Raw genomic sequence first — 18,483 nt, 5'->3', positions numbered from 1 at the left:
CCTGCCATACTCAGTCATCACCCTGATTTCCCTAGATCAGGGATGAGCAAATTCTGGGGGGGATCCATGGGACACCCCCCCGAAGCCACTCAAAGCTCCTTAATCTCTCCCACAATTTTTAGGGCAGATTTTGGGGTGATTTTTTTGGTCCCCAAACCACCTATATATCCCCAAACATCTTAAAAAGCCAACAGTTTGCAACTCTACCTCCCTCAGACCCCCAAACCGGAGGAAAAAGAAGTAAATCAGCTCAAAATAGCAGTCAGAAGTAACACATGTCATGGTTCTGTGGCCTGCTACACATCTGCCGGGGGGGGGGGTCCTGCCCTATTTGCAGTTGCCCACCTTTGCCCTAGAGAGTTTTCTCAGCAATTTAAGCTGAAAAGAAGAAAGCTTTCATATTTTATTTATTCATTTATTTAAAGTATTTCCGCAATGCCTCCCAGCCCACAAGTGCTCCCAAGGCGATGAACAAGTAAAAACCAATTAAAACAATACAAAGATAAAAGCATTTTTAAAACATATTAAGATGCTTTGTAAGGATTCCTAAAAAAGGTCTAAAATCAGTTTTGAAACATGGCAGGACATATGATTGATCAGATGTATATTCACACTGGATGGAGGTTGTCTGCTCAGAACTGGCCCCTTCATTTGGAGTAAAGAGTATTTGGACACATATGGGTCTCTGTGTTGGCAGTTGGCCTTCTGAAATAAGAGCTGAGTATAATTAATGTGATAGAAATAGAGAGGCTCTGCCCTTCTTTCTGATAGAATATACTTTGTAGTTTTACTTGCTGGGATAGAAACCCTTAATTATGATACATGACCCCCTGTAATAATGGCCATAAGCATATAGCTGAATGAGCTACACAATTGGATGTTATGAAATCTGAGCCAAACTCTGTAATAATTTTAACTGATGAGTAATGACAATGTTTCTTCCAGCCCTTTTTTCCAGGACAGGGGCGGCGGGGGGGGGGGGATGTGTGAAAATCAGCACCAGCTGCCTCAGTGTGTGTAATAAATTAAAAAATCCAGCTCCATTCATCACCTCAAATCTGTTCTAAATGTGCTTTCCTCGACAAAGCACATTTTTCAGGAATTCTGGCCTTTTCAGAAACTCATTTACTGTGCTACAGAAACCTTTGTAATTTTGCAGCTCCTTTTCCTGTGTACGTTAGAATGGTGCAATAATATTCTAATTTTGAGGTGGGCTTTATTTGCTATTTATTACAAACAACAACAACAATAATAATTTATATCCTGCCTCTTTCGCTTTGAGGATAGAGGCTGGTAACAACAAAGTTCATACAATACACAATAATAAAAACACAAGACCCCGGCCCAACCCTCCCTCCCAACTATCAAATTAAACAGTAAAACATGGTTAAAAAGCACATAACAATACATCAAAATTAAAACAAAAACAAACCGCAAATAATAAAAATAATAAAAGGAAAATAATAAAAGGAGGGGGATTCAAATGGTTCTGGACATTATCAATCGGGGAAGGCCTGCCGGAAGAGAAAGGTTTTTGTCACCTTTTTAAAAGCCTCGAGTGAGGATAACTGGCGCATCTCTTCCGGCTGGTCATTCCAGGTTTTTGGAGCGGTGGCAGAGAAAGACCTTGCCCAGTGCAAAATTTTACTTGACTTGCCCGGTGCAAAATGTATTGCATCCAATGGAACTTGGTACATTATGTACAAATTTTATTTTCTCAAAAAATAAATTCATTATAAGGACATTGAAAATGTAATCCGTGGCAGATCCTTAAAGCAAAAATGTTGGATGTATATGGATTCCAGTAGACAGAACCTATACATGCTATTTGTAGTTATGCCTCCTTCTTACCAAGATTTAGAAAATGTTCCACTGACATGCTGGGACTTCTTTAGTGAGTTTCTTAATCATTTTCCTTCAGTTTCCTAGAGGTAACATTTGTAAAGAGCCTAGAATCCTAAAATTGTTGGATGTCTCTCTTTAGTTAAGCTTTGTCATTGTATAGCTGCGTTACTGTATTAAATAACAAACCCTGGCTTGAGTGATTTTTTAAATCTGGTTTTTGCACATTTTGGCAAGACATTGAATATCAGAAATCTTACTCAAAATGCCACAAGTTCTGGGTAGATAAACATAACCCTGGGGTACAGTTGCACCAGAATACAGAGAAATAATTTGGAATTGTTCAGACCATAGGTAGATTATACTTGAGTGTACTCCTTTGGTATACTCCGGCATACAAACAACCTCCTTGTAAGAAGAAAATTAGCATAGCAGGAATATTCCTACTGTGCTAGTTTTCTACTTTCAAATAACCATTAGGTTATAAAGATATGCAAAAGATCTGCCCTCTTTTTTATGCAGAGTGGATGTTACTGACAGGAAAATCAGAACAGATTCTTTGCCATGTGTATTTCCAGTATCTCTAATATGGATCTTGGAGAATAAGAGTGGGAAAGACCCTGAGATGAAGAGCTTCTCTTGATCATGATTTTGGGAATACTTAATATATGTTTATAGTAACACATAATTATAATACATAATCCTTTTTAATCTTTGCAACACTTTGATGCAGAGAAAATTGTTTAATGCTAATCCAGATTGTTATCTATCTAATCCTGTATTGTCTACTCTGATTGGCAGACTCTCCCTAGGGCTTTGGTCTTCCCCATCATCTGCTAGCTGATCTATTAACTATAGACCTCAGTGACAAGAGGTCTTCTGCTCTGAAAGTGTGTACTCTGTTACCACATTGTGGTCATTTTCCTAGTTGGCAGGGCCCTTAGACTTTCTAGAAGTACAGGTTTTCTGTGAGATAGCCTCCTCAAGGTCATCAGCAACAGAACAATACACAGATTAACATGGGAATCACTCCTCTCCTAGGGTCACACAGTATCTAGGGTCTCTTCCAGGTTAGCATTCTCTGAAGATACCAGCCACAGATGCTGGCGAAAAGTCAGGAAGAAACTCTTCTAGAACATGGCCACATAGCCCCAAAACCCCACAAAACTAAAGATGATTATGTTTGGAAAAGTGAAAGGCAGTAGGTAAAGAGGAAGACAGTAGTACAGCAGGATTGATTCAAGCAAGGAAGCTAACCTGAGCTGATGTTAATGGGGAAGGGTGGCTCTTGGAGGTCTCTCATTCCTGGATGGCAAATAATAAACTTTGTTGGAAAGATATGGGAGGATGTTGAACTTTTTCTCTTCTTGCTGGGCCTTGTACAATATTTGATGTTAATGCAACAGGTTAGTTTGAATGATTCAGAGATTGGCAAAAATTTGATGCTGTATATTCATAAGCTTCAGCACCAAAGCTCAATTCATGTAGGTGGGCTTTACCTGAAAACAAAGTCACTTGCGAGTTTGGTGTGGGAAGGAGTGTGGAGATCAAGATGAGATGGAAGGGAATTAATCTCCTTTCCTCTCTCCAAATACTGCAGATTTAAAGGCTGGTATTAGATGACAGGGTAAATCTAAAAAAAAAATCTCAGGCTTTTCCATTGATACAGCAGCACTCCTATCTTTCTGCTTCTGTGCAACTGTTTATTTGCTTCTGAAGAAATGCCAGAAATAGTGCAGTAGTAAATTGTGTGGTCTGGAACGCTTTCATAAGCGTTTTTGATTATTTGTTTGGAAAATAAATCTCAAATTCCAGTAATTTGGCTGTGGAGACTGGGGAAATCAGAGGTGTTTCACCCTACTAAACACTATTCATAGATGACACTGCAAGATCCTAACTAGGAGTTGGCAGGTCTCCTCACCCCAAATACTATTTTACTTCCACTTCACATGTGGAAGTTTTATGCCATGTGGGAACTTGGGAGGTGCTGGCCTCCAGAAACAATTTGGAGGCATACATAGCAGACACATGGTGGAGATCTGCAAATGACTCTTCATACATGGTATGTTCAGAAGACAAGGTTTACATAGAAGAGATGGATAGAAAAGGGTCAATCCCCACTTCTATACATTTTAAAGAGTGGCAACATCTCTCATTCCAACTGTTCTGTAAGTTCTTTCCATCTGACTGCTACAGATACTAGTCAGCTATCTGAAGGCTCTCATCTCATATAAATCTCCCTGGGCTTTTTTGGGGGGTAGGGTAGTTCTCTGCTTGTTCCTCCCAACCCTCATGGGTACATTTGGTATAGACAAGTCCATAACAATGGTTTGGGGGAATGCTGGTCCATTATAGTCATAACAATGGTCTGTGGACTTTTGCTGGTCCATAATGAGTTTCCAGGGGGAAAAAAAGGACACAGTTATAATCAGTGAGCTCAGATATAGTACTAGTATATGGCACTTGAAACAAAAAAAAAAGGGGGGGGGGGAATATAGACCGCCACATCAGTGAGTCTCAGCCACAATGGTGTAGACTTCATCAAGGGCCTTCTTGATGGCTGCTCACAGGATCTGGAATTTATTGCAAGAAACCTTCTGGGAACAGGCAAATATCCTTTTATTCAGGCAGAATTTTGGCAACTGCCCAGTTGCTAAAGAAGGAACTTGTCACCAGCAGATTATTATACTTTTCATACAGTGGTTTTAAATAGTGTTTTAAATTGAGCTTTTAATTTAATTATGTTTAACAATTAAACAAACGACTTAAATTTTTAGTTAATCCTCTTCTGTATTTCATTTGTATTCATTGGTTTAATATTTGATATTAATACCTTGGTTGGGTCCCATCTTCAGGAGGATGGCTACAAGCCTGAGTTTGTTTGTTTTTTAAAAGGAATCTTATATCTGCACCAATATACAGCACAGGTAGTGAAGCAGCAGTAGACAAGACCAGAAATGTAGTCTTTTATGCAAATATCATAGAATCATAGAATAATAGAGTTGGAAGAGACCGCAAGGGCCATCCAGTCCAATCCCCTGCCATGCCTTCTTTCACTCCATCTCCCTTTTTAATGAGCAGCATTAAGTGTTTAAGTACCTAATATTTTAGTTTTGACTCATTTCCAATCTAATTCTTATCTGGATATGTGTAGTTTGTAATCACTGTAGAGATTGGGGTGGATTAAATTGAAATCAGTTGCGTGTCCTTGAATCATACTATAGTTGTTTTTCAAGTAGTTGCAATTCAGATTTTTTTTACTTCAGTGGCTATTTAGTAGTCTCATTAAACCTCCATATAGCACTTACAAACATGTACTGATAATGTTAGCTCTATTTACTAACCTACAAACATGCCTCAGTTACATAAACCTGTCCCTGTACTGCTAGTTATGGTTGTCCTTGAGCAAGACTCTTTACTCATACTAAACAGCCTACACTTATAATAAGATGCACAGCAAGGTGCAGTTGTGGTGATAGGTAGCCTCTTTTGAAGAGCCACTTAGTGTTTATACAGTATAGCATTATACTGCAATGATATATTGGTGACAAAAGTAAATTTAATTTGAGCTAAGAGCTCAGTTTTATGGTCAGAAAGCACACAGTGCAGCAACAAGTCTTATGCAATTCGAGGATAAAACCTGAGGTAGATTTCCTACCCCACTGATGTCAGAGATACAAGCTTCTACCAAGTGTAGGGCTGAAAAAGAAAGTCTCCTCACGCTATACAATAATACCACTGTGATTCTCCTTCTCTGCCATAGTCCCATCCTATAGGATCCTGGGCTTCACAGTTTAGGGAGTTTAGAATGTGAATGTCTCACATCTCACATGTAAGATCTAAAGTTCCTTTCTGTTTCCATCCAAATAATTTTACGGCTACACAAGACTACACACAGCAGATGTCCATAGGATATATCCATGGCAGTTACAGTGGAATTATAATTCTATAATTGTGTAATGTGAAAAGCCCCAAAATTTGGTCAGTGTTTCAATGGGCAACTTTTCAAGACATTTATTTCTCTTTCCTTGAGTTCAGTGGAAAGAAGATGGGATTTGCCTTTGATAGTGAACTTTCTTGAAAATTGCCCAGTCTTAGAGCAAAGGATGTCACTTGCATTTACCAAGGGAACTGGTTTATTTCTGACATATTCCCCAGTCCCCAGCTGCCTTTACTGGTTAGAACATTGAACATTAAAGTGTGACAACAGAGTGCTGGCCAGCAAACTAAACTGAAGTGGAGCAGGGGATGCTAGGTCAGCCTACTCTGACCTCAAGCGCTCCAGAAGCATTTGAGTACAACTCATGGAATCTCTTACAGCTGGCTGTTATGACTAAGAAGTCCCTATGGATTTTTGCTCTTAGTATAACTAGTCTCGATACAGCCCAATACGTTTAAAAGCAGGTAGCAATGTTATCTTGCTTAAAACTACTAAACACACAGCAGGAAGAAGTTAAAATTACAGTCCCATCGAAACCAACGGAGGTTTCTGATGTCCAGCGGAGGAAGAGCATGCATCTTTAAGAACCCACACTGTGTTGAGCAGCCAGTTAGAAGTAAGCTGTATTGGTAAATGACAGCAACAAGGGCTGGAATTAATTGTAGTCCTGTCAATTTCATTTTTCAAATAAGTCTTTACAATAGGCAAAGGAAGGCCTGGGGATTGTGTGTGGCCTTCAGGAGCCCATTGGTATTATATTATTGATACAACAACAACAACAACAATAGTAATAACAGTTTAATCACTTTTAAAACTCATCTATTTTGTAAATTTTAACTATGTTTTTATTATAGTTTTCATTGTTAATAATAAATAAATAATAAAAATTTTATTTATATACCGCCCTTCCAATGATCAGGGCGGTGAACAACATATTAATAACAATACAAATACAATTACAGTAAATATTCAAATAATATACAATCATATTAAAAACAAAACTAAAACTCCATCAGCCAGCTGCCATAGGCGTCGTAGGGGGAGGACTAGCTGGCGCTCGATTCGGAGAATGCTGATCGAAATAGGAAGGTTTTTAGTTCCTTCCTAAACTGGGCCAGGGAGGTGGCTGAGCGGAGCTCTATGGGCAGCGTATTCCAAAGGGCCGGGGCGACGATGGAATACGACCTCCTCGTTGTGGAGGCCAGTCTAGCCCCTGGAACCCTCAGTAGTTGCTGCCCGGATGTTCTGAGGGTGCGGGGCGGAATGTATGGAGAGAGGCGGTCCTCCAGGTATCCTGGGCCCAAGCCATGTAGGGCTTTATAGGTTATCACCAACACCTTGTACTGTGCCCGGAAGCGAATAGGCAGCCAATGCAGATCTTTAAGTAATATGACTGGCCCTGGAAGTACCAGTGACCATTGTTATAAATGTCCTTGTTTCCAAACTGAGAAAAAGATGATGATGATGAGGATGATGAGGATGATGGTGATGATGATGATGCACCCCACTTTCTAATCTAGGGACATGGGGGCATTATCAGTTCCCCACTCTGTTTGTTTTAGATCCAGGGGACCTTTTTTCCAAAACTCAAAGTGGCTGCCTATCACTGCTGGTTTTAGAAAACACTTCTGGTATTTAAAATGTGGGTGCTCCCCCAAGACAGGGGTTTTAAATCTTTGGCCCATGAACTACTAGAGTGAGTGGGCTTCAGGGAATCCATGAACAAGATATTAAAAGATAGTCCTCATCCCATCCCCCCAATTTCCCTTCTCTTTGTAAACCATGTGGAAGTGCATCGCCCTGGGGAGAGCAGCAGCTCTCATCATCAACTCTTTTGTATCATCTTATTAAGCCAAAATAAGACCATTTGAACAAAGTCATTGTGATGTGGTCAGACAACATAGACTGTTATGCTTCTCCTTATGGTAAGTGTGTGTGTGTGTATGTGCGTGTGTAAGAGGTGTACAAAGTGTTAGAAAGGCATAGATGGAGATGGTATTTTCAAGTGATTGGGTTGGAGTTAAATTGTGCAAAACAGGCAGATGTATTGAATTGTGTGTCAGATTAAAAAAAAAATAATGCCTAATCTTAGATGCAGATTTAAAAAGAAAAAATACTCACCGTGCTAATTTAGCTGGCAAATGATCTGTGTTGAAAGCTAATTTAACAGAAATCCAACAGCAGAGAATAGATTCTCAATATAATTGAAATAAATATTTGACTGTTTTACAGTATTAATGTTTGCCAGTATTTTTATTTTATTTAATGTTTTCTCTCTTTTTAGGCCTGTGAACATTTCTGATTAAAGGCCTTTTGATTATTTTGGCCAGTACAAATAGCCCAATTCTGTGCCTGTTTGTTCAGCATGTCTCACTGAATCCAAGGGGTTGGCACCCCTATAAATATTTAAAGGTTAAAATTCCCTATTATCTCATATATTATTGTGACATAATACTTTACAGTTAACCTTTCTGATTCTCCTCCATAATTCAAATTTTGCATTAGTAACAATTTATTATATTTTTCTAATACAAGTGAATTCATAGTTTTTTCTTCCCTTCCCTTTTCGTTTTTAGCCAAGAGGAGTTACCTTTCCATGATGCATCATCAGAAAGGGTAAGTTGTCCTTCTCATTTGTAAACTATCAATGAGTTCTCAGATTTGTAGTTTTGTGAAATATTTAGCCTTCTTTGTCAGAGAGCTGTGGTGCCACAGCAAACTACAAATCCCAGGATTCCATGGCACTGAGCCATGATAGTTAAAGTGATGTCAAACTGCATCATTTCTGCAGTGCATATGCAGCCTAAGATGTAAGTCATTCCACACAAAGTCTTAAACTAGGAGATGATGACTGTTGAATTTAGGAACAGGACATGACCATCTAGCTACAGCTCTTAGCCTAACTCTGCACTGAACTGAGTTTTATAAAATATAGTTTCATACTTGTGTCTCAGTTGCTTCAAAAAGGCACTGAAACAGAGTGATCTTTAGGGCCAACTTTATATCATCTTCTCTTGCTAATATTTTAAACACATAGGCAGTATAGCTGTTCTACTCACACTAATGGCATATCTATCAACTTTAAGACAGATCTCAGGATATTTCACTTTTCAAGATGATAAGGAAATGACCAGGAAAGATTTACTGTACATTATGGGCTTGTATCATGAAACAGAGATATCCAAAGAAGAGTTTCCAAGAAGTAGCCATCCCTTGAGTGTAAAGTAAAAAATCAGGTGTACATCCCCATCTGAAGCAATTTAGGGAGTGATCAATCACTTTATTATCTTCTGCTTTTCCCAAGATGCAACTCAAGAGCTTGCAAATAAAAAAATGCAATAAAACTCATATAGATAAAAGCATACAAAAAGTGAGATTAAAATAATACTAAAATACTAAACTGTTAATAGAATTACAACCATATCATCTATGAAAAGCTTGATTAAAAACAGTATGACATTAAAACTGAAAATCCATAGGTAAAACAAACACCTGGGAGATTAAAAGGTCTTCACCTAAAGACAAAAGGATAACAAAGAGAAAGCCAGTCTAACCTCTCTGTGAAAGGAGTTCGAAAGCACCAATGGAAAAAGTCCCTGTCCCACATTCCCTCCAAATGTGCATGTGAAAGTGGTGGAATTCAGAGAAGCATCTTCCTGGACATCTTAGATTTCGGGCAGGCTAATATGGAAGGCAGGCTCTTTGAGATACCCTGTACTGAAGCCTATAGTGCTATATAGGTCATAACCAGCATTTGGAATTCTGCTCAGAAATGGCCTGACATGCAGGGGAGTTGTTGTAACAAGGGAGTTGTGTGCTCCTGCAGCCTGCCCCAGTTAACAATCTTGCAGCAGTTCTTTGGACTAGATGAATTTTCTTGACTGGTTCAAAGGCAACCCCACACAGAGTGCATTACAATAATCTAAAGGGATGTAACTAGGCATTTGTCACTCTGGCCAAGTCAATTGTCCCTAGGAGCAGCTGAATTTGATGCATTAATTTTTATTGTGGAAATACACTCCTAGCACCTATACACTCAAAATCTAACCATCAAAGTTCAAGATTGCATTTAAAAGTATACACAAATGATGACCCTGAGTTCACAGAGGACCTGAACACCCAGTCAGCACAGGTTCAACCCCGTTCCCTGATCGGCCTTGCAACTGACAACGATCACCTGTTGTTTTGTCGGATTTAGCTTCAGTGCATCTGGTCCCATGCCCTTTGAGTCTGAAGGCCCTTTTCAGCACTGACATCCCCACATTCCAGCAAATGTGTAGAAGTTTTTGTCTTGAAAAAAGGAAGAAGAAAGGATGTACTAGGGTTAGGCAAAACCAAAAACATATCACACTGCCTAGAAAGTACAGACCTACACTGATTTCAGATTAATTGGTCAAAATATATATGTATGCCATCCTGAATGTACAGGACTCCAAAGTCACGTGGACGGCGAGCCTGTGAGTGAAGGGGCATGTGTTGCGGGGGAAGCCCATTTTAGACTAATGGGGCTGAACACTCAGTATTTGCCTTACATGGGGGAGGGGTCCAGAATGGATCCTCTGCCATTTGGCAAGGCTGGACTGTATAAGAAAGGCATTAGCCTAATGCTTTGAGGACTTTTGAGAGGACTACTACTTAGCTGAGTTTTCACTGGAAGTATTTATCCAATTTTAAGCCTGGCACCTTCTCTGGATTCCAAATGTTTGGGAAACATTTCCGTAAGAATCTAATATCATATAATAAAAATTTATTTTTATACCGCTTTTCCACGATGATCAAAGCGGTGTACGAAAATGCAAAAAAACACAATACAGAATAAAAATTTCAATAAAAACATGGCAAAACACTATATTAAAACATTACATTAAACAAATAAAACCAATTACCCACAATCAAGCCAGGTGAATTGTTAACCATGATGCCAGTACATATACGGGAAGCCACATAGTATCAAGGGACATGGGGAAGCCTGGGGGAAAAAAAAGGTTTTAAGCTTCTTTTTGAACAAATCCAGGGAAGTGATGGAACGGAGCTCATCGGGAAGAGTGTTCCAAATTTTAGGGGCCGAGATGGAGAAGGCCCTTTGCGAGGTTGATGCATATCTCGTGGTTGGACCCTCAACAAGTTCTTCCCGGCTGACCTGAGTGTGCGGGCAGATTATATGTGGGAGAGGCGGTCCTCCAAGTACCCTGGGCCTAGCCATTTAGGGCTTTATAGGTATAAAACAACCTTGTATTGTGCCCGGAATCGAATGGGCAGCCAATAAGATCTTGGCAGAACAGGTGTTATATGGTCGGTCCTGGAACATGCCAGCGACCATTCTTGCTGCCATATTCTGCACCTGAATTGAAGCTTCTGGGTTTGGTACAAGGGTTGCCCCATGTAGAGCGCATTGCGAAATCCAATCGAGAGTTACCAGAGCATGTACCACAGTCTCAGGTCCCCTGGCCCAGATAGGGTCGCAGCTGGCGTATCAGCTGAAGCTGATAACAGGCGCTTCTGACCGTCGCATCCACTTGAGATGTCAATTGGAACGATGAGTCCAAAGCACTCCAAGCTGCGAACTGAGTCCTTCAGGGGGAGCGTGACCCCATCGTACAGGTGGACAAATTTCACTACCCAGACCCGGGGAGCCTATCACAAGTCTTCCGTTTTCTCTGGATTCATACTGAGTTTGTTTTCCCTCATCCAGCCCATTACTGACTCCAAGCAGGCATTTAGAGGAGAGATGCCATCCCTAGTCACTGCAACAGTCGGAGACACAGAGAAACATATTTGGGTGTCATCAGCATACTGATAACCCATGCCCCATGTCTCCGGATGATCTTCCCAGGGTTCATGTAAATGTTTAATAGCAGGGGGACAAAAATAGCTCCTTGAGGGACACCAGATGTAAGTTCCCTCTTATCGGAGCAAGAGTCCCTCAGCTGCACCATCTGGAATCTGCCCGAGGTAGGAACGAAACCACTGGAGCACAGTGCCCCCGATATCCAACTCCTTAGGCGTTCCAGAAGGATACCATGGCCAATGGTATCAACAGCCGCTGAGATGTCCAAAAGCACTAACAGGGACACGCTACCCCAGTCCATGCCCAGATGGAGATCATCGACTAAGGCAACCATGGCAGTCTCAACTCCATAGCCTGCCCGGAAACCGGTTTGAAATGGGTCCAGAAATCCGTTTCATCCAAGATCGCTTAAAGCTGGAAGGCAACTGCCCTCTCGATCACCTTCCCTAAAAAAAAGGCAGCAGCAAAACAGGTAGATAGTTGTTTCGAATCAGGGGGTCTAAGAGAGGGCTTTTTTTAGCAGAGGTCTAACTACTGCTAATTTTAATTAGATGGAAATCGCCCTTCACTAAACGATGTATTAATTATGCGGCACAGCATAGATGTTACCGCAGACCCCCCTGAGCCATCAGCCATTAAGGACAGGGATCGAGAGAGCATGTCATCTTCCTAACACTTCTAAGAATCTTGTCCACATCCTCGGTATTCACAAAACTCAAAGTGATCCAGTTTAATACAGTCCATGGAAGCTCTGAATGCCTCTCTATAGGTTCTGAAAAAATGCTGGCGTCGGATCAGCCCTTATCTGAGAGATTTTATCCGCGAAGAAGTTGTTAAATTTGTCCAGCAGGCCTTGGATGGTTCTAATATAGGGTTCAGGGAGGGGGGCAGTTGTGTCAGCTCCCTCACTACCCGAACAGCTCTGCCGGACGCGACTCCGCGGACGCAATATGTGCAGCATAAAACGAATGTTTTACTGCACTTTGCCACTCCGTAAGCCTTCCAAAGAGACTCAAGGAGTGTCTTCTCGGCTAATAATAATAATAATTTGTTTTATTTTATACCGCTATTCCAAAGATCATAGCGGTTAACAGCAAGTAAGCTAATTAGAAAGTAAGCTAATTTGCCCCCAACAGTCTGGGTACTCATTTTAGCGACCTCGGAATGATGCAAGCCTGAGTCGAGCTTGGGCCTTTTGCTGGTCTTGAACTCGCAACCTTGTGGTTCTGAGTGAATGGCTGCAGTACAGGCATTTAACCACTGCGCCACCAGTGCTGGTGTCTTGCCAGTTGCGCTCTAGTCGTTGTACGGCCCACTTCCTTTCCCTGAGATCTTCTGTGTACCAGGGTTGCTTGTTGAAAGTAGGCCGGAAAGGACACTTGGGAGCGACACTGTGTATAGCCCTGGAGAGATCTTTATCCCAGGTGTCAGTCAGGGCATCAACAGAGTCGCCGTCAGTTCCAACCATATATCCCTCTAGGGCTTCTTGGAACCTTTGGGTTCCATCAGCCTTCGAGGGTGGACCATCCTAATAGGTCCTCCACCCCGGGGGGATTTGGGTAGAAGCCTTTAGTCGAGCCTCAACCGGAAATGATCGTCCATGATAGGGCAGAGATATTACATACCTCTGCCCACGATGTGCCCATGTCATACTAAAGACGACATCAAGTGTGTTACCAGCGCAATGCATGGGCACTGAGACTAATTGGGACAGGCCATGGCAGTCATGGTGCCATGAACTCCCGAGCCGCACCTGTTGGACCTTGACTGGCTTCAAAAGGGATGTTGAGGTCCCCCCAGGACCAGAAGCCTAGGGGACTCCAACACCAGTTCCAAGACAGTTGTGTTAGCTCGGCTAGGGAGTCTGTTAGCCGCGGGGTGGACGGTAGACCAACAGAATCCCCAGTCTGTCCCTGGCCTCAGGGTCAGGTAAAGTCACTCAATGAAGTCAGTTTTCCGGACATGGTTCCTGATAAGGGAAGGGTGTTTTTGTTGACCAAGGCAACACTGCCCCCCCCCCACCTAAATGATCTGGTCCTTGACTGAGTACCCGGCTGGAAGGGCGCCTCACTCTCAGGCCCCAGCCAAGTCTCAGTAATACAAGCCAGGTTGCAGTTCTTATCCTGAATGAGATTGTAAATTATGGGGTCTTGTTTCTTACAGACCTGGCATTCACAGGAGCGAGACGGGTTTGTGGTACACTTGGACTGACCCACCAGTTTTCTTTGACTAGGAGTGTGGATGGAGGAGAGATAGATATTAGTATCGATCTCGCCTTCCGTTCCGTTGTGGTTCCACGCTCCTACTGCTGTATCTCCCCTTGCCCACACACTACTCCAATAGGAGCTCCGATTGACACCATCACAATCACCAACCACCTCCCCAAGCAATCCACACCCATGTCCATTCTCTCTCCCCCTAATGACATACAAAAAAACACAGCAGAGGAAGACTAGCATCGACGTCATTCCCCCTGCTGCTATAGCTCAGCTAGCAATACACCAACTCCTCAATCCCTGCTACGCAACTGCACAACTGCGGCGTTACAGATGGTCCGGGCGTCCTCTTTTGTAGCGCCCCTCTCACCAGCGCTCTCTTTCCCTGGCGGTGGACCCTGGGGCAGCTGGGCAGCGCGGATGGAGTCCTGCTGGGCGCGCTCCCGTGCCACAGGTGGTGAAATTCTGGCGTCCTTCAGGCCAGGGGAGGGCCTTTTGTAGCGCCACTCTCACCGGCGCTCCACCTTCCCTGGTGGTGTGCTGGGAAGCTGGGCACCGCGGATGGGTCCTCCACCGCGGTGGAGTTCTCCAAGTATAGCCCCAATATCAACCACCCAACAACACAATTATACACACTGCACAGCTGCGCAACTGCAAAGATGTGGTGGTGAAGTTGTTAGAGTGCTCCTCAGGAGTTCCACTGCTGTGTAGGGATGGCAACAAACAGTCCTGGGGACAACACACACACACAAGCAGCATCTTTGTGGGGCGAGCACAGGAGGGAGCCTTTTGAAGATGCTGCTCTCACCAGCACGCCCCTCCTCCTCTTCCTCACAGCTGTTCCTGGCCTCCTTGGTGGTGCAGTTGTTAGAGTGCTCTTCAGGAGTTGCACTGCTGTGCAGAGATGGCAAACAAACAGTCCTGGGGCACAACACACACCACACAGCAGTGCCTGTTTTCTCAGCAGTTTTCCAACATATTCTCTTGAGGACATCAAGTGTGTCTTAATCTGCTGGGTATGCATTAAGGACAATGGTCTCTTACTAACATAATTAAAAGTTGCTAGAAAATTGTAGAACTTTGGAGAAAGCCTTTATTACACAGCTTGCAAAAATTTTGGTGACTTGGATAGATGCTGCTAGGATGAAACATGATGAATGAATGCAAACTTCCCATAGCTATTTTTAGTAGGAGGAAAGATTACAGTCTGCATGGTGCTTCTATTTATTGTAATGAAGTCTCTTCAGTAATGACCTGTTGTAACTTACTATGTTTTCCTTGAACACAATTCTACGAGTGTCTTTACAGTGGCATTTGAGCTAAAACTGTACATTGTCTAAGGATGTAACAGAAGAACAGGATGCATAATTCTCAGTTTTAGTTTTACTGGTTTGTGTGGCTAGATATGGAAGATGTTATATATACTATAAACCTTGTGCACTGCCAAACTTACTTTAGTATGACTGGCACTGAGGAGAACTCCCTTATCCCTCTATGCTAGCAAGTTCTCTCAGGATTGTAATGTTGGTTGGATCCAGCTTGGCATGAACTTCACTGGATGACCTGTGCAATCACATGGCTCTCAGCTCAGGGGAAGGCAATGGTAACCTTTCTGAACAATCTTGTAAAGAAACCCTGTGTACACCTTATGGTCGCCATAAGTCAGAAATGATTTGAAGCACAAAACAACAACAGCAGACAATTATAATCTCCCATGCCCATCCTGACAAGGCTGAACCTGCTGAATCCCCTTTTTTAAAAAATGGGATGGGGAGGAAGCTTGTCCTAGGGGAATCCACTACTAAAATCACTTCATGCTCCTTCAGGGAACCACAGCTTAACATTCCCTTGTTCTGCAGGTCTTCCTGATGGGAGAGACCAGCCTCAGTTCGTGGGCTCTTAATGAAATGTTTTGCCAGAGTATGGGAACTGTTTCTGCTGCCTGAATGCTTACCTTTAGAGTCGAAACATATTTCTGTTGGGACTTTTCCTGCATCAGAGTTCAGAGAGACTGACCTTCTTTCTCCAGAGCAGGAAAGACATCTGTGAGGGACAGAAGGTTGGGTTCAGTTTGGTCCTAAGTGCTCTTTACCTGTACAGTGAAGGAAAACTTCCCTTTCTTAGTTTTGGAGCGGGGAGGTCACTGATATCACCATATAGCAGGCTGGATGATCCCTTCCTGACTCTCCAAGTTCAGAGTCAGGTGGAAATTTGGGCATGTGTCATGCTTGGCAGTGTGTTGTGCCACACTTCCGTGATAGAGTGTACTGTTGAGCCTGGGCATGTGCCACTGGATCGTTACTTTTCTCTCTCATAACTCCTTCCTCAGAGATCAGTTGCAGACAGCCCAACACATAGTCTGACAAAAGGACTATGTTTATTGTGTTGGATAAGGTAGGCTGCACATATAAACAAAAGCATTGTGCTCTACTTTGAAGGAATATCACTTCAACTTTTGTTCTGTTTTTGATGCATGAATGAGCTTTATGGGCTAATTCACATGCGAAACTCATTTTTCTCCTACGCCATCTGAATTGGGCAGACTTGAGCAATGAAAAGACATGTTAAGAAAAGAAGAAATTATTGTCCTTTAACATTTGCATTTTGAGTATATAAGATAAAACTTTACTTTCAACATTTTTGGTGATATTAAATGGCTTGTTGATGTAAGCTCATCTACATGCTTGCTTGAATGCCTTTTCTTGCCTCAGGCATGTATGAGCTTACACAAAAGCATTTCAATCAAATGATGTATTTTCACTTCTAAGATGTAGCCGGACTTTTTCCTATGTATTCAGTGATGGCTATTGATTGATTTTGCCCAGTTTTCAATACTGATCATATATATGGCTACGTCGTTAAATATCTTTTTCATGTATAAGCAACGGATTTGAATTGATTAAGACTACAAAATGGCTGAGAGTTGAAGGCTGCAGAAATATAAGACCTGAAATTAAAGTTAAGTGTTTCTGCAGGTAGATGATTATTGTCAACACGAATTTATTGAATTGGTATATAGCATTTCTTAATACAAAGTAATAAAGAGCCTGGTTTCAGAAATTTTCTGAGAGCTACTTGCTATGACGTAGTTCCAGAGGTATAATTCCTTAGGAATACTTATTTATACAGTAAACTGGGCATAGGATAGAACTGGTTATCTAAGCGGAAACTAGAATTAACAACAAAAAGAAGTTTCATGACCACTTGGAGAAAAATAAAATTTAAAAAAGGACTGGATTTTTAAAAAAGTATAGTGATATACAGTTATATCACACATAAGCATAATTGGAAATTTTTATAGTCAAGCCTCCCTAGGAGGTCATCCCAAAGCCTGGGGATCACCACCAAGAAGGCCCTCTCCCTGTTTTCCCTAAACATGCCTGGAAAAGTGGTGGGACTGAAAAAAGGGTCTCCCACAAAGTCTTAAAGGCCAAGCAGGATCATAAGGAAAGTGTGGTATATCAGTGGAATAGGTACAGATTCATAACAAAATGCAAGTGCCTCTTCCCTCGTCAAATATTGAACCAAATTTAGAATTCTAATATTACTCAGTGGATACCAAAACACATCAGTGGAGTAAAATTGCATCCTATTTTGGAAGTCATCACTATCAGTTTCACTACAGGAGCTGAACACTATAATTTTACATACGTTTCAACTGTTGGGGTAGTCTTGTTGCTTTTACCTGTTGCCTCTCTTTTCCTAATAAATAATAATAATAATAATAATATATAATAATAGGATTATTTATATGCCGCCCAATCACTGGGAATCTGTGCGGAAAAACTTGTCAGCTGTTCTGTAAGGTACAAAATGTACAATTGTTATGTTGAACATGATTTTAATACTACATTTTAAACACTCTCCCATTGCTACACCAGCCATTGCATTAAACAGCATGTGAGCTTTTTGTTATGTGAAAAAGACCTCTGGAGCAAGCACTTTTTGCCATTTCCTGATGTGACCCTTTCTGTTGGGAAGTTCTTATTATAGAAAATGTTTGACTGTTTTTCTTTCCTCTTTCTTCCTTTATGATCACTCTTTTTAAAAAAGTTATGAGAGAAGTATTGGCTAAAGCACTTAAGCTGGTAAAGCTGTTTTTGTAAAAAAAAAAACAAGAGAGAGGAGGAGGAGAGAGGAGAGAGAGAGGAGAGAGAGCTAAGGAATCAAAGAAAAAGTTACAAACCTTCAATACTGTACATATTTTACCTTTGAAGAAAAGTGTATACACACACACACACACACACACACACACCCTACAGCGCACCTGCGTCATACGCGGGTGCGCTTTACGCGGACTTGAGCGTAGCGCTCAAGCCGCGGGCGGGAAGGGGCAGCCGTCCCATTAATTGAATGGGCGCGCGCGCCTGTTGCCCCGTGCCCCGCTGCGCCACCGCATCGCTGCGCACGAGCCCCATTGTTTCCACTGGGCTTTAGCATAGGCCGAATTCGCCTTACGCGGCGGGATCGGAACAGTCCCCGCGTAAGGTGAGGGCCGACTGTATATATGTTGATCATTTGTGTCGCTTTGGCTAGTGTGTGCTACCTCAGTGTCTCAGGGACATTGAGAACTGGAGCGTGTCCAGAGGAGGCGACTAAAATGGAAACCTTGCCCTTGAGGAACGACTCAGGGAGCTGGGGATGTTTAGCCGGAGAGAGAAGGTTAAGAGGTGATGATAGCCCTGTTTAAATATTTG

At 42.0% G+C, this 18,483-nt stretch overlaps 1 protein-coding gene across 1 annotated transcript in view; it reads left to right on the top strand.

Annotated features, from left to right (window-relative positions):
• USP6NL (USP6 N-terminal like) overlaps positions 1 to 18,483 on the top strand; it is a 681,049-nt gene that overhangs the window by 624,526 nt on the left and 38,040 nt on the right. The window lies entirely within an intron of this gene.

Source organism: Sceloporus undulatus, chromosome 5 (genome assembly GCF_019175285.1).
Source record: "Sceloporus undulatus isolate JIND9_A2432 ecotype Alabama chromosome 5, SceUnd_v1.1, whole genome shotgun sequence".
In the NCBI taxonomy this organism is placed as follows: domain Eukaryota; kingdom Metazoa; phylum Chordata; class Lepidosauria; order Squamata; family Phrynosomatidae; genus Sceloporus; species Sceloporus undulatus.
Note: the sequence above shows the minus strand (reverse complement) of the source record. Positions and strands in the feature narration are given on the sequence as shown.